The sequence below is a fragment of the Bombina bombina genome, chromosome 4 (assembly GCF_027579735.1).
Source record: "Bombina bombina isolate aBomBom1 chromosome 4, aBomBom1.pri, whole genome shotgun sequence".
NCBI lineage: Eukaryota > Metazoa > Chordata > Amphibia > Anura > Bombinatoridae > Bombina > Bombina bombina.
The window spans coordinates 675,065,294-675,083,310 of NC_069502.1; positions in this window are offsets into that span (position 1 = coordinate 675,065,294).

Consider the following 18,017-nt stretch of genomic DNA (forward strand, 5'->3'; position numbering starts at 1 on the left):
TGCGAGTGGACAAATCACCATCCTCTTTCTGTATCTTAATCTTCAAGGCAGCCTTTAGATCTCTGTATTTGAAATCAGATGTAAAAGTTTTCAACTCATTCTTTATACTTGAAATATACTCCTTCAATTTCTCTCTCTTCATATGCTTATTTCTGTTTGCTATGTACATCAAAGTTATTGAGCATGTTGTAAGGGCCTCATTCCATACTGTTAATGCTGGCACCTCCAGATCAAAGGAAGGATGTTTTCTAATCCTCAACCTTCAGGGGATATTTTTAGCAAGAATATAATGGTCAAACGAGACCACATCTCACATGAGTCGTAGGTCATTGAGGAACAGTTTCTCCAATTGTGAAAAAAGGTCTTTTATGCTGTTATTAGTCCCACCTGGGTTATCACCCATAGTAAATATCTTATCAAAAAAACTTTTTCTGTGTTCCATATTGAAAATGGACCTGTTCAGACTTATGTTCTCCTGTTCCATAATAATAGTAAGCCAATAATGTACCTTAGTAAAAAAAGATTGTAAATATACATCCCTATGGTGTTATTTAAACACCGAAATAGTCCCCTCACAAAAATTTTAAATGAAAAAGTTTGGATTTCAGAATAAGTTTGGATTTGTGAATTTGTACCGGTAATAATGTAACATATACTACACTACCAATAATCTATGAATTAGGCATGAACTGTGAGCAATTGCTAATCACTAAAATTAGTATATAGTTATTTATAAAAAAAACATAATTAAAAGCTAAACTGCTAGGTGACTAATTCACACTATACATTTAAAGGAATAGTCTAGTTAAAATTAAACTTTCATGATTCAGATAGAGCATACAATTTAATGCAACTTTCTAATTTACTCCTATTATATTTTTTTCTTTGTCTTCTTGCTATCTTTATTTGAATGTAAGCTTAGGAACCGGCCCATTTTTGGTTCAGCATCTGGGTAGCGCTTGCTGATTGGTGGCTACATTTAGACACCAATCAGAAAGTGCAACCCAGGTGCTGAGCCAAAAATGGGCTCCTATGCTTACATTCAAAAAAAGATAGCAAGAAGACAAAGAAAAAGTTATTATAGGAGTAAATTTGAAAGTTGCTTCAAATTGCCTGCTCTTTCTGAATCATGAAAGTTTAATTTTGTCTTCCTTTAACACTTCCAGAACTCTCTTGAAAATAAATAAGTAATGCCTAATAGTTACTGAAAAAATATTATTATATAGTTATTTATAACAAAAAATGTAACGCTATACTGCTAGGTGACTAAGTCTAACCTATAGTGCAAAGGAACAGCCTGTAATTAGCACTAGCACTGGCACAACTAAAAGTATACAATAACTGTTACTGATTGTATTTCAGACAATGATAAATAACTGATAGAGGAACACAAGTGCACTTTCCAAAAGCTGAATTCAATTGATTAAAGATGGCTGAGTATCCCTTGTCTTCCACCTCCCTATGCTAGGTTAAACGTGGATTGGACAAGCCTGTATGGCATTTAATGCCTGACTTGCTGTCCCTCATCAATTAGTGATACTCTGTCAGGATTGTACCAGGGAAGTTGTACACATGAATGGTCAGACTCCCCATACATCACTGCAAACAAATGAGTGAATTAGCCAAACAATCTCAGATTCTTCCCTGCTGTTTCCAGGTAGAGGGCTGAAGTAATGTATAAAAGATATAACCTTTCTCATTGCATAATCTGTTTAGCCTCTTGCTTCAGGAAAGGTTGTCATGTGACTCCCTGGTATAGCATATAAGAAACTTATTTTATTGCTTGTGCTACTTGTACTGCCATAATGTATAGCTAACTCTCACCTAGATTACAAGTTTTGTGCTATAGAGGGTGCGAAACGAACGCAACAAAAGTTGCGTTATTTTACCCTCCATAACGCTGCCATTACAAGTTTTTGAAAAGTCGTCTTGTGCGTGCAATTTGGTTGCATTGAGCTCCATACTGCACACAATACAAGTGCTGTTTTCACATGCTAGTGCACGCTTTCCCTATAGACATCAATAGGTTTGAATCAGCCAATAGGAATGAGATCTGCATAAATCCTATTGGCTGATTTGATCATTTTTTCAGCCAATAGGAATGCAATGGTACCCCCAGTATAAAAGGGGTACCTTGCATTTGAATCCTCAGTGTACGGCGGACGATCGCATGAAGAGGACCTCCATGTCAGATTGATGGACCTCCGCATTGGACTTCCGCCTGGACCTCCGCCTTGGACCTTCACCTGGACCTCCGCCTCCGTGCATCGAACGCCTTACCTCTGCAGGGATGAAGAAGATGCCGGTCGCGCGATGGATGAAGAATAATCTGCCTGGATGAAGATGGAGCCACCTGGATGAAGATGGAGCTGCTGGGATGAAGATCGTTCAAGGCGCACTTAAGCAACTGTGAGTACCTAAAGAGGGGTTAGTGTTAGGTTTTATTAAGGTTTTTTGGGTGTTTTCTTTTTATTTAGATTAGGGTTTGGGCTTGTTTTAAAAGAGCTGAATGCCCTTTTAAGGGAGAGAAAAAGAGCTGAATGCCCTTTTAAGGGCAATGCCCATACAAATGCCCTTTTTTAGGGAAATGGGTAGATTAGGGTTTTTTAAGAGTTATGTTTTCTATTTTTGGGGGTTGGTTGGGTGGTGGGTTTTACTGTTGGGGGTCTTTGTATTTTTTTACAGGGAAAAGAGCTGATTTCATTAAGGCAATGCCCTACAAAAGGCCCTTTTAAGGGCTATTGGTAGTTTATTGTAGGCTAGGTTTTTCTTATTTTGGGGAGGGGGATTTTTTATTGTGATAGAGCTATTAGATTAGGTGTAATTGTTTTGATTTTGGATAATTTCATTTGTTATTTTTTTAATTTAGTATTTTTTTATTTTTTGTAATTTTTATTTTTTTTATTTTTTGTAATTTAGTATTTTAATTTTTTTTTAACTGTAGATTTAATTTTTTTAAAAGGGTTAGGTTTTTTTAATGTGTAATTTAATTAATAATAATTAATTTAATTTGTAGTTATTTTAATTTTAGTATAATAGTAATGTTAGTTTAATTTATAGTTTAAACATATTTTTTTTTATTTCACAGGTAAGTTTTTATTTATTTTAAGATAGGGATCTTTTAATTTTAATTTAAAGTTAGGGGATTGTTAGGTTTAGGGGTTAATAGTTTAACTTATTTTTTGGCGATGTGGGGCGCTGGCAGTTTAGGGGTTAATAGGTTTATTTAGTGGTAGTGATGTAGGAGGCCAGAGGTTTAGGCATTAATAACTTTATTTAGTGGCGGTGATGTTGGGGAGCGGCAGAATAGGGGTTAATATATTTATTATAGTGTGGGCAATGTTGGGGTGCGGGGGAATAGAGGTTAATAACTTTAGTATAGTGGCAACAATGTCGGGGAGCGGTGGAATAGGGGTTAATACATTTTATTAGTGGCGGCGATGTCGGGAGCGGCAGATTAGGGTTATTAACTTTAATATAGTATTTGCGATGCGGGAGGGCCTCGGTTTAGGGGTTAATAGATAGTTTATGGGTGTTAGTGTACTTTGTAACACTTTAGTTATGACTTTTATGTAACAGTTTTGTTGCATAAAACTCATAACTACTGCTCTCAGATGGCAGAACGGACCTTCCCGTTATGGGGTGAAACGCAAGCTTTTTAGCCTCATCGCAAAACTCGTAATGGCAGTGCTATGGGAATCCCATGCATAAACTTTGAGTGCGGGACTGACGTTGCTTTACTGGCTATAAAAAGGCTTGCGGTACCGCTATACCGACAAGACTCGTAATGGCTGCGTTGCTGTTTTAACGCTGACATTGCCATTTTTTCAGCGTTAAAACACGAAAGCAAAACTCTTAATCTACCTGTCTGAGTTCTAATACATTTATCATAATCTATAACACATTTTATGACCAGTTGCCTCAACTAAATAGATTTAGTAGTTATGCTCCTAATGTTATGGTACTGAAACTGTGAACAAACATATCCACTGCGAATGTGTAAGATGATTGTCCTGTAGGTAAAAGGGTATTATCCAGTATTATCTAGGACAGTGCCTATGAATAGTGAATTTGTAAAAATGGGACAGACACAGGGTATTTTGCTGATAGTGTTAGCCAGCCATGCTTTATTATACTGTCCTGTAAAATAAGTAGCACTAACTTTACCTGACTATCTACTTTTAGTGCCTGGAAATGCAGTTGAATTTTTGCTAAAACATCGATCCAACAGCACTTGATCAAAAAGATAATGATTTAAAATGCTTATACTTGATGATGAGTTCCTCACATGAGTCTTGTATAATCATATGCTTTGATACCATAATTCAATGTTCTTAAACCAAAGTCAGTAGGACCATTGTGATTGTTGCTGATGCAGTGGAGGAGCATGAAGGGCAATATTCAACAAGGCAGAGAATATACTGATGAAGGGTGTAACTATAAAATGCGTATATAAATCTTGATATCTATACTTTATAAGTGTAAAAGGATCATGTTGGCCAAAATAAATAAAAATGCCATTCTGAAACTTTATCTGTCCCATATATATTTAATGCCAAAAGTCTAAGGGCTTGAAATTCACCAGGATGGAGAGAAATCACACAAAATCTCTGGGGACTTTTATGAGCATTACATTATAAAGTATGCACCTTTTCTTCATATCCAGATCCCTGTGTAACTAGAGAAACAGCTCACAATGTTAAATTTGCCTTTCTTTGAGGGCCTCATAGTACTGATGAGACTTCTTAGCTCTCACCAGAGAGGAGAGCTATAGAACATTGGGCCCTTAGTGAGACCATCTGTCTCTCCTCTAAAAAATATGTTTCTGCTCTATCCTTCTTTCTGCCACTCACCCCACCCATGCCTTTTGGCAACACATTAGCTAGTTGCTACAATGCATAAAGCTGTCCAAGTCAGTATGGAAGTATTTTGTATTTATAGGTAGGTAAAAAAGACATAAACAGAATAAAAAATGTGAAGCAAATGATACAGTTATATGTATTTTCCTAAAATCTTAATATGGTTATTAAAACATATTTTATGGTGAGAATCCTTCTTTTAGATTAAACTTCTAGTATTTTTTCTGTCAAATCTGCACAAATTTCACTAGGTAATTTTAAGAAAAGAAACACAATACCCATAGTTATTACAATTATATATATAAAAAAGATAAAACTTTGACCCAAGGAAAAAGATGCAAATAGTTCAAACAAGGCAAGTGGTTGTTGGAGTTTAGCTGTTGAAAAACATTTGCAGAAAACAAGGTGTTAATGCATTTAATTTTTCTGACTCACCTAATATGTTTACTTACGGCAGAAAGAAATTATAAACACAAGGTACTCGGCATCCCTTTAATATATCTGTATGGTATATTTATTTTTTTTGTCTCCATATTAGTCTCTTTATCAATTATTATTTTTTTCATTTACCACTGCCTTTTTGTCTGTAGTATTTACAACATCCCTTTTACATATGAGTTAATACACAGATATATATGAAGTATAAAGAGGAGAATGTAAGTAAAATATTGTGTCAACAGAGCATATAAAGCTGAAGATTCAATATAATAAACAAACTGCTAGAACAACTTGTATGATGCCAGATTTATAAGATGTATAAGAATTGTTAAATTCCCATGGAAACAGCCTTAATACACTTTACTATTGAATTTAGTTGCAACAATTTTATTACAATGAATTAGATACAGGCAAATATCCAAATCTCGATTCCTTATGGTTGTTAGGTGATTCAAAATTCTTAAGACATTGTTTAAATACACCATTGTTTAGTCCATAATTTCCATTTTGTAGAACATTTTCCATTTTATTTCTTTTATTTCCTTTTTTTTTAAACATACAAATTAGAAAAAACAGCGAAGATGTTTTCTTACCATATTGTGCTCATCATTTGTATATCTGCAAGATGAAATGAAAATTCTGTCTATTAACCAAAGCAACAGTCATTCAGAAAGTAAATGAAGTCTTGTCCTTGATCTTCTTTGACCCATTCACGTGACATACAAACTAGAAGTGGAATTTTCTTCCTCCTTGGCCCTTAACTTAGTAAATATCAGAAACTACAAAAGAAATGTTTGCAGGTGTGTTTAATTCTCTGGTACAATCTTAAATGATTTTTATTTCAGATACAAAGAAATAATTTGTTATTGTTAAAAAGCTTTCAAATGTATTATATATACAAAAGGTTTTAAGCAACAATTGGTTTGAGGTTAATGTAATATTTTAGTAAATGTCAATACTCATTTGTTCTTTTCTGCTATTCAAAGTATCTAAAGTGTCATTTTTTTTCTCATAGCAGTACAATTATTTTACATTGTCAAATAACAAATCAATTGTTTGGATTTTTGTATAATAAGTGATAAAATAAATCAGTAATCAATTAAGCTTTTTGACTCTTTAAAGTTATAGTAAACATCTTGATATTATTTTTATAAAAAATGTAAAGCTATTAACCTCTATTTCCCCACACTCCAACATCGCCCACACTATAATAAAGATATTAACACCTATTCCACCGCTCCCCGACATCGCCGCCACTAAATTAAGTTATTCACGCCTAAACCTCTAGCCTCCCACATCACTGCCACTAAATAAACCTATTAACTCCTAAATCGACAGTCCCCCACATCGCAAAAAAACTAAATTAAACTATTACCTCTAAACCTAACAACCCCCTTACTTTAAATTAAAATTACATGATCCCTATCTTAAAATAAATAAAAACTTACCTGGGAAATTAAAAAAAGCCTAAGTTTAAACTATAAATTAAACTAACATTACTATTATACTATAATTAAAATAACTATCAATTAAATAAATGAAATTACTCATTAAAAAAAACTAAAGACTGCTACAGTTACAAAAAAATTAAAAGTACTAAATTACAAAAAATAAAAAATACTAAATTACAAAAAATAAATAAAAGTATCAAAAATAAAATCAATTACACCTAATCTAATAGCCCTTTTAAAAAAAAAAGCCCCCCCCAAATAAAAAAACCTAGCCCACAATAAACTACCAATAGCCCTTAAAAGGGCCTTTTGTAGGGCATTGCCCTAAATAAATCAGGTCTTTTCCCTGAAAAAAATACAAAGACCCCCCCAACAGTAAAACCCACCACCCAACCAACCCCCCCAAAATAAAAAACCTAACTCTGACAAAAACCTAAGCTACATTCAGATCTTTTAAGACAAACCCAAACCCTAATCTAAAAAAAAAAACTTCCAAAAATGTTTAAAAAAAAACTAACACTAACCCCAGACGATCCAGTTTTTGAAGTCCGGTCATCCCTCCTCATCCAGGTGGCGAGAAGTCTTCATCCAGGCGGCGAGGTCTTCATCCATCCAGGCGGCATCTTCTATCTTCATCCAGGCGGCATCTTTTATCTTCATACCGGTGGCACGGAGCGGATCCATCCTGAAGACATCTGGAGCGGAGCATCCTCTTCAATAGGTAGCTTACGTTTCTTTTAGAGTTAGTTTTTTATTTTATTTTGGGGGTTGGTTGGGTGGTGGGTTTTACTGTTGGGGTTCTTTGTATTTTTTTTTTTCAGGAAAAAGAGCTGATTTCTTTAGGGCAATGTCCAACAAAAGGCCATATTAAGGGCTATTGGTAGTTTATTGTAGGCTAGGTTTTTTTCTATTAGGGGGGGTGTTATTTTGATAGGGTTATTAGATTAGGTGTAATTGTTTTATATTGGATAATTTCTTTAGTTATTTTTAATAATTTAGTATTTTTTGTAATTTTTATTTTTTATTTTTTGCAATTTAGTATTTTATTTTTTGTAACTGTGGATTTAATTTTTTTCAGTAGTGTTAGTTTTTTTAATAAGTAATTTAATTTATTTAATTGATAGTTATTTTAATTTTAGTATAATAGTAATGTTAGTTTAATTTATAGTTTAAACTTAGGTTTTTTTAATTTCCCAGGTAAGTTTTTATTTATCTTCTTGGATCTTGTAATTTTAATTTAAAGTTAGGGGGTTAAGTTTAGGGGTTAATAGTTTAATTTAGTTTTTTAGAATGTGGGGGCTGTCGGTTTAGGGATTAATAGGTTTCTTTAGTGGCAGTGATTTGGTAGGCCAGAGGTTTAGGGGTTAATAACTTTATATAGCGGCGGCGATGTCCGGGAGCGTCGGAATAGGGGTTAATATATTTATTATAGCGTGGGCGATGTTGGGGTGCGCAGGAATAGGGGTTAATAACTTTAGTATAGTGGCAACGATGTTGGGGAGCGGCGGAATAGGGGTTAATACATTTTATTATTGGCGGCGATGTCGGGAGCGACAGATTAGGGATTAATAACTTTAAAATAGTGTTTGCGATGCAGGAGGGCTTCGGTTTAGGGGTTAATATGTAGTTTATGGGTGTTAGTGTACTTTGTAACAGTTTAGTTATGAGTTTTGTGTAAAAGGTTTGTTGCGTAAAACTCATAACTACTGCTCTCAGATTGCGGAACAGATCGTGTGGGTATAGGCTGTAACACAAGCTTTTTATTCTCACTGCAAAACTTGTAATAGCAGTGCTATAAAAATCCCACGCAAAAACGTCATTTTGTTTTAGTGCGGGACTGACGTTGCGTTACAGGCTAAAAGGCTTGTAGTGCAGCAATACCGACAAGGCTCGTAATGGCTGCGTTACTGTTTTAATGCTGAAATGGCCATTTTTTCAGCGTTAAAACATGAACGCAAAACTCGTAATCTAGGTGTTTGTAATTTAGCTCAGAAATTATGGATTTTCTAATTCTCAGACCTGAAAATGCACACTGCAGACTTCTCAAGGCTAAACATACTACATAGGGTGCAATCCGATAAACATCGTAGTTTGCGGCGCAAGCGAGGGAACCCCCGCCGCCCGTAGTTTCAGCTCACAACACAAGCTATCCTATATACGGCGCCGTCAGAGGCTAAAGTGCCGTAAGTCTGACAAACCAGCGATATCCAGAAATCTGCGTAAGCACAAATTTCTGGAGTCGCCAGTGACTTACGGCACTTTAGAAACTGCTGGCACCTATAAAAAACCTGACTAAAGTTATTAAATCTCCCGTACTGTCTAACACGCCTCCCAAACATAGCCCGACATGTCTACCCCTCTATCTGCTATTCCCCCTCACTATCCTAACAATAAAAAATGTATTAACCCCTAAACCACCGCTCCCGGACCCCACCGCCACCTAATAAAGTTATTAACCCCTAAACCGCCGCTCCCGGACCCCACCACCAGCTATATTAAATCTATAACCCCCTAATGTGAGCCCCTACCCCGCCGCCATCTACCTTACCTACCCCCTAATATGAGCCCCTACCCCGCCGCCATCTACCTTACCTACCCCCTAAAGTGAGCCCCTTACACCGCCGCCATCTACCTTACCTACCCCCTAAAGTGAGCCCCTACCCCGCCGCCATCTACCTTACCTACCCCCTAAAGTGAGCCCCTACCCCGCCGCCATCTACCTTACCTACCCCCTAAAGTGAGCCCCTTACACCGCCGCCATCTATTTTAAAAATATTAACCCCTAATTTAATCCCCCTACACCGCCGCCAGCTATATTAACTATATTAACCTTAATTATATTAGGGTTAATTTAGTTATTATATTATATATATTAACTATATTAACCCTAATTATATTAGGGTTAATATAGTTAATATCGTTATTATTTTATATATATATTAAGTATAATAATCCTATCTAACTCTAACATCCCTAACTAAATTCTTATTAAAATAAATCTAATTAATATTAATATTATTAATTAAAATATTCCTATTTAAATCTAAATACTTACCTATAAAATAAACCCAAACGGCTAGATTTAGAGTTTTGTCGGTAACGACCCGCGTAGCTAACGCTGGCTTTTTTCTGGCCGCACCTTTAAAATAACTCTGGTATTGAGAGTCCACAGAATGGCTGCGTTAGGCTCCAAAAAAGGAGCGTATAGCATATTTAACGCAACTTCAACTCTCGATACCAGAGTTGCTTAGGGACGCGGCCAGCCTCAAAAACGTGCTCGTGCACGATTCCCCCATAGAAAACAATGGGGCTGTTTGAGCTGAAAAAAAACCTAACACCTGCAAAAAAGCCGCGTTCAGCTCCTAACGCAGCCCCATTGTTGTCTATGGGGAAACACTTCCTACGTCTGCACCTAACACTCTAACATGTACCCGAGTCTAAACACCCCTAACCTTACACTTATTAACCCCTAATCTGCCGCCCCCGCTATCGCTGACCCCTGCATATTATTATTAACCCCTAATCTTCCGCTCCGTAAACCGCCGCTACTTACATTATCCCTATGTACCCCTAATCTGCTGCCCCTAACACCGCCGACCCCTATATTATATTTATTAACCCCTAATCTGCCCCCCACAACGTTGCCTCCACCTGCCTACACTTATTAACCCCTAATCTGCCGAGCGGACCGCACCGCTATTATAATAAAGTTATTAACCCCTAATCCGCCTCACTAACCCTATAATAAATAGTATTAACCCCTAATCTGCCCTCCCTAACATCGCCGACACCTAACTTCAAACATTAACCCCTAATCTGCCGACTGGAGCTCACTGCTATTATAGTAAATGTATTAACCCCTAAAGCTAAGTCTAACCCTAACACTAACACCCCCCTAACTTAAATATAATTTAAATCTAACGAAATTAATTAACTCTTATTAAATAAATTATTCCTATTTAAAGCTAAATACTTACCTGTAAAATAAATCCTAATATAGCTACAATATAAATTATAATTATATTATAGCTATTTTAGGATTTATATTTATTTTACAGGTATCTTTGTATTTATTTTAACCAGGTACAATAGCTACTAAATAGTTAAGAACTATTTAATAGCTAAAATAGTTAAAATAATTACAAATTTACCTGTAAAATAAATCCTAACCTAAGTTACAATTAAACCTAACACTACACTATCAATAAATAATTAAATAAAATACCTACAATTACCTACAATTAAACCTAACACTACACTATCAATAAATTAATTAAATACAATATCTACAAATAAATACAATTAAATAAACTAACTAAAGTACAAAAAATAAAAAATAACTGTTACAAAAAATAAAAAAATATTTACAAACATTAGAAAAATATTACAACAATTTTAAACTAATTACACCTACTCTAAGCCCCCTAATAAAATAACAAAGCCCCCCAAAATAAAAAAATGCCCTACCCTATTCTAAATTACAAAAGTTCAAAGCTATTTTACCTTACCAGCCCTGAACAGGGCCCTTTGCGGGGCATGCCCCAAGAAATTCAGCTCTTTTGCCTGTAAAAAAACACATACAATAACCCCCCCCAACATTACAACCCACCACCCACATACCCCTAATCTAACCCAAACCCCCCTTAAATAAACCTAACACTAAGCCCCTGAAGATCTTCCTACCTTATCTTCACCATACCAGGTTCACCGATCCGTCCTCGGAAGTCTTGATCCAAGCCTCGGAAGTGTTGATCCAAGCCCAAGCGGGGGGCTGAAGAGTGACGTCCATCCTCGGGCTGAAGTCTGGATCCAAGCGGCGACTGAAGAAATCCATCCTCGGGCTGAAGTCGGAAGTCCATCATCTGGATGAAGTCTTCTATCAAGCCGCATCTTCAATCTTCTTTCTTCTGGAGCGGAGTGGAACCATCTTCTTCCAAGCCGACGCGGAACATCCTCTTCAACCGACGACTAGATGACGAATGACGGTTCCTTTAAATGACGTCATCCAAGATGGCGTCCCTCGAATTCCGTTTGGCTGATAGGATTCTATCAGCCAATCGGAATTAAGGTAGGAATATTCTGATTGGCTGATGGAATCAGCCAATCAGAATCAAGTTCAATCCGATTAGCTGATTCAATCAGCCAATCAGATTGAGCTTGCATTCTATTGGCTGTTCCGATCAGCCAATAGAATGAGTGCTCAATCTGATTGGCTGATTGAATCAGCCAATTGGATTGAACTTGATTCTGATTGGCTGATTCCATCAGCCAATCAGAATATTCCTACCTTAATTCTCTTCAAGGAACCGTCATTCATTGGGAAGTCGTCGTCGGAAGAAGATGGGTCCGCGGTGGAGGTCTTCAAGATGGAGCCGGTCCTCATCGGATGAAGATAGAAGATGCCGCTTGGAAGAAGATCTTTGCCGGTCCGGATCTTCTCTTCTTCCCGGATAGGATGAAGACTTTGGACCCTCTTCTGGACTTCTTCAGCCGTCGGATGATGGATGTCTAGCCCCCTCTTGGGTTGGATGAAGATATCGGAGCCAGGACGGATCGGTGTGATACCCGGTGAGATGAAGACAAGGTAGGAAGATATTCAGGGGCTTAGTGTTAGGTTTATTTAAGGGGGGTTTGGGTTAGATTAGGGGTATGTGGGTGGTTGGTTGTAATGTTGGGGGGGTATTGTATGTTTTTTTTACAGGCAAAAGAGCTGAATTTCTTGGGGCATGCCCCGCAAAGGGCCCTGTTCAGTGCTGGTAAGGTAAAAGAGCTTTGAACTTTTGTAATTAAGAATAGGGTAGAGCATTTTTTTATTTTGGGGGGCTTTGTTATATTATTAGGGGGCTTAGAGTAGGTGTAATTAGTTTAAAATTGTTGTAATATTTTTCTTATGTTTGTAAATATTTTTTTATTTTTTGTAACTTAGTTCTTTTTTATTTTTTGTACTTTAGTTAGTTTATTTAATTGTATTTATTTGTAGATATTGTATTTAATTAATTTATTGATAGTGTAGTGTTAGGTTTAATTGTAGGTAATTGTAGGTATTTTATTTAATTAATTTATTGACAGTGTAGTGTTAGGTTTAATTGTAACTTAGGTTAGGATTTATTTTACAGGTAATTTTGTAATTATTTTAACTATTTTAGCTATTAAATAGTTCTTAACTATTTAATAGCTATTGTACCTGGTTAAAATAAATACAAAGTTACCTGTAAAATAAATATTAATCCTAAAATAGCTATAATATAATTATAATTTATATTGTAGCTATATTAGAGTTTATTTTACAGGTAAGTATTTAGCTTTAAATAGGAATAATTTATTTAATAAGAGTTAATTAATTTCGTTAGATTTAAATTATATTTAAGTTAGGGGGGTGTTAGTGTTAGGGTTAGACTTAGCTTTAGGGGTTAATGCATTTATTAGAATAGCGGTGAGCTCCAGTCGGCAGATTAGGGGTTAATGTTTGAAGTTAGGTGTCGGCGATGTTAGGGAGGGCAGATTAGGGGTTAATACTATTTATTATAGGGTTAGTGAGGCGGATTAGGGTTTAATAACTTTATTATAATAGCGGTGCGGTCCGGTCGGCAGATTAGGGGTTAATAAGTGTAGGCAGGTGGAGGCGACGTTGAGGGGGTCAGATTAGGGGTTAATAAATATAATATAGGGGTCGGCGGTGTTAGGGGCAGCAGATTAGGGGTACATAGCTATAATGTAGCTGGCGGCGGCGTGCGGACGGCAGATTAGGGGTTAATAAGTGTAGGTAGCTGGCGGCGACGTTGTGGGGGCAGGTTAGGTGTTAATAAATATTATATAGGGGTCGGCGGTGTTAGGGGCAGCAGATTAGGGGTACATAAGGATAACGTAGATGGCGGTCGGCAGATTAGGGGTTAAAAAAAATTAATCGAGTGGCGGCGGTGTGGGGGGACCTCGGTTTAGGGGTACATAGGTAGTTTATGGATGTTAGTGTACTTTAGAGCACAGTAGTTAAGAGCTTTATGAACCGGCGTTAGCCCAGAAAGCTCTTAACTACTGACTTTTTTCTGCGGCTGGAGTTTTGTCGTTAGATTTCTAACGCTCACTTCAGCCACGACTCTAAATACCGAAGTTAGAAAGATCCCATTGAAAAGATAGGATACGCAATTGACGTAAGGGGATCTGCGGTATGGAAAAGTCGCGGCTGAAAAGTGAGCGTTAGACCCTTTTTTGAATGACTCCAAATACCGGCGGTAGCCTAAAACCAGCGTTAGGAGTCTCTAACGCTGGTTTTCACGGCTACCGCCAAACTCCAAATCTAGGCCTAAGATAGCTACAATGTAATTAATAATTACATTGTAGCTATTTTAGGGTTTATATTTATTTTACAGGTTACTTGGTATTTATTTTAACTAGGTACAATAGCTATTAAATAGTTAAGAACTATTTAATAGCTACCTAGTTAAAATAATTACCAATTTACCTGTAAAATAAATCCTAACCTAAGTTACAAATACACCTACACTATCAATAAATTAAATAAACTACAAATATCTAAACTAAAATACAATAAAATAAACTAAACTAAATTACAAAAACAAACACTAAATTACAAAAAATAAAAAAAATATTACAAGATTTTTAACCCCTTAATGACCACAGCACTTTTCCATTTTCTGTCCGTTTGGGACCAAGGCTATTTTTACATTTCTGCGGTGTTTGTGTTTAGCTGTAATTTTCCTCATACTCATTTACTGTACCCACGCATATTATATACCGTTTTTCTCGCCATTAAATGGGCTTTCTAAAGATACCATTATTTTCATCATATCTTATAATTTACTATAAAAAAAATGATAAAATATGAGGAAAAAATGGAAAAAAAACGCAGTTTTTCTAAATTTGACCCCCAAAATCTGTTACACATCTACAACCACTAAAAAACACCCATGCTAAATAGTTTCTATATTTTGTCCTGAGTTTAGAAATACCCAATGTTTACATGTTCTTTGCTTTTTTTGCAAGTTATAGGGCAATAAATACAAGTAGCACTTTGCTATTTCCAAACCACTTTTTTTCAAAATTAGCGCTAGTTACATTGGGACACTGATATCTGTCTGGAATCCCTGAATATCCCTTGACATGTATATATATTTTTTTAGAAGACATCCCAAAGTATTGATCTAGGCCCATTTTGGTATATTTCATGCCACCATTTCACTACAAAATGCGATCAAATAAAAAAAAAATGTTCACTTTTTCACAAATGTTTTCACAAACTTTAGGTTTCTCATTGAAATTATTTACAAACAACTTGTGCAATTATGGCATACATGGTTGTAAATGTTTCTCTGGGATCCCCTTTGTTCAAAAATAGTAGACATATATGGCTTTGGCATCGCTTTTTGGTATTTAGAAGGCCGCTAAATGCCGCTGCGCACCACACGTGTATTATGCCCAGCAGTGAAGGGGTTAATTAGGGAGCATGTAGGGAGCTTGTAGTTTTAATTTTAGCTTTAGTGTAGTGTAGTAGACAACCCAAAGTATTGATCTAGGCCCATTTTGGTATATTTCATGCTACCATTTCACCGCCAAATGCGAACAAATAAAAATAAAACGTAAAATTTTCCCAATTTTAGGTTTCTCACTAAAATTATTTACAAACAGCTTGTGCAATTATGGCATAAATGGTTGTAAAAGCTTCTCTGGGATCCCCTTTGTTCAGAAATAGCAGACATATATGGCTTTGGCTTTGCTTTTTGGTAATTAGAAGGCAGCTAAATGCCGCTGCGCACCATACGTGTATAATGCCCAGCAGTGAAGGGGTTAATTAGGGAGCTTTTAGGGAGCTTGCAGGGTTAATTTTAGCTTTAGTGTAGGTATCAACCTCCCACATGACACATCACACCCCCAGATCCCTCCCAAACAGCTCTCTTCCCTCCCCCACCCCACAATTGTCCCCCGCCATCTTAAGTACTGGCAGTAAGTCTGCCAGTACTAAAATAAGAGTTTTTTTGGGTTTTTAAAAAAAAAAATAATAATTATGTTCTGTAGTATCCTCCCTTAGCCCCCAACCTCCCTGATCCCCCCCCAAACAGCTCTCTAACCCCCCTCTCTCTGCCTTATTGCGCCATATTGGGTACTGGCAGCTGTCTGCCAGTGCCCAGTTTGCAATCAAATATGTTTTTTTTTAGTTTTTTTTAAAAAAATACTATTTTCTGTAGTGTAGCTGCCCTCCCTCAACCCCCAACCCCCCAACCCCTGCCAGATCGCTAAACAGTTTTGAGATGCCCACCCTCACTCCCACCGAGTACCATCATTGTTCCATAGTGTAGGGCTCCCACCCGCGCGCGCGCGCCCGCTCCCGTGCACGCGCGCGCACCCGCTCCAGTTCACGAGCGCGCACCCGCGCGCACGCCCGCACTCGATCCCGCCCCCCTTCCCACCGATGGCCGCCCACCCGCCTCCCTTGGTAAGCTCCCACCCACCAACGAACATGGCCATCAATGGCCGATGCAGAGAGGGCCACAGGGTGGCTCTCTCTGCATCGGACGGCTAAAAAATGTTATAGCAGGATGCCTCAATATCGAGGCATCACTGCTATAACATGAAAGCAGTTGGAAGTGATCAGGATCGCTTCCACTGCTTTCAAAGACCAACGACGTACGGGGTACGTCCTTGGTCATTAACTGCATTTTTTTGCAGGACGTACCCCATACGTCGTTGGTCGTTAAGGGGTTAAGCTAATTACACCTATTCTAAGCCCCCTAATAAAATAATAAAGCCCCCCAAAATAAAAAAAATTCCCTACCCTATTCTAAATTAAAAAAGTTCACAGCTCTTTTACCTTACCAGCCCTTAAAAGGTCCTTTTGCGGGGCATGCCCCAAAGAAAACAGCTCTTTTGCCTGTAAAAAAACCCACAATACCACCCCCAACCTTAAAACCCACCACCCACATACCCCTATTCTAAACCCACCCAAACCCCCCTTAAAAAAACCTAACACTACCCCCCTGAAGATCTCCCTACCTTGTCTTCATCCAGCCGGGCAGAACTCTTCATCCGATCCGGGCGATGTCCAATCAAGCGGCAGAGAAGTCTTCTTCCATCCGGGCGATGTCTTTAATCAAGCGGCAGTGAAGTCTTCTTCCATCCGGCGATGTCTTCAATCAAGCGGCAGTGAAGTCTTCTTCCATCCGGCGATGTCTTCAAGCAAAGCGGCATCTTCAATCTTCTTTCTTCGCTCCTCCGCCACGGAGCATCCATCCGGCACGAAGACTGAACGAGGAATGAGGTACCTTTAAATGACATCATCCAAGATGGCGTCCGTTGAATTGCGATTGGCTGTTAGGATTCTATCAGCCAATCAGAATTAAGGTAGAAAAATCTGATTGGCTGATTGAATCAGCCAATCAGATTCAAGTTCAATCCGATTGGCTGATTGGTTCAGCCAATCGGATTGAACTTGAATCTGATTGGCTGATTCAATCAGCCAATCAGATTTTTCTACCTTAATTAGCCAATCGGAATTCGACGGACGCCATCTTGGATGACGTCATTTAAAGGTTGTCTTCGTGCCGGATGGATGCTCCACCGTGGAGGAGCAAAGTAAGAAGATTGAAGATGCCGCTTTGCTTGAAGACATCGCCGGATGGAAGAAGACTTCACTGCCGCTTGATTGAAGACATCGTCGGATGGAAGAAGACTTCACTGCCGCTTGATTGAAGACATCTCCCGGATGGAAGAAGACTTCTCTGCCGCTTGATTGGACATCGTCCGTATCGGATGAAGAGTTCTGCCCGGCTGGGTGAAGACAAGGTAGGGAGATCTTCAGGGGGGTAGTGTTAGGTTTTTTTAAGGGGGGTTTGGGTGGGTTTAGAATAGGGGTATGTGGGTGGTGGGTTGTAATGTTGGGGGGGTGGTATTGTGTTTTTTTTTACAGGCAAAAGAGCTGTTTTCTTTGGGGCATGCCCCGCAAAAGGCCCTTTTAAGGGCTGATAAGGTAAAAGAGCTGTGAACTTTTTAAATTTAGAATAGGGTAGGGAATTTTTTTTATTTTGGGGGGCTTTATTATTTTATTAGGGGGCTTAGAATAGGTGTAATTAGCTTAAAAATCTTGTAATTTTTTTTTATTTTTTGTAATTTAGTGTTTGTTTTTTTTTGTAATTTAGTTTAGTTTATTTTATTGTATTTTAGTTTAGATATTTGTAGTTTATTTAATTGATTGATAGTGTAGGTGTATTTGTAACTTAGGTTATGATTTATTTTACAGGTAAATTGGTAATTATTTTAA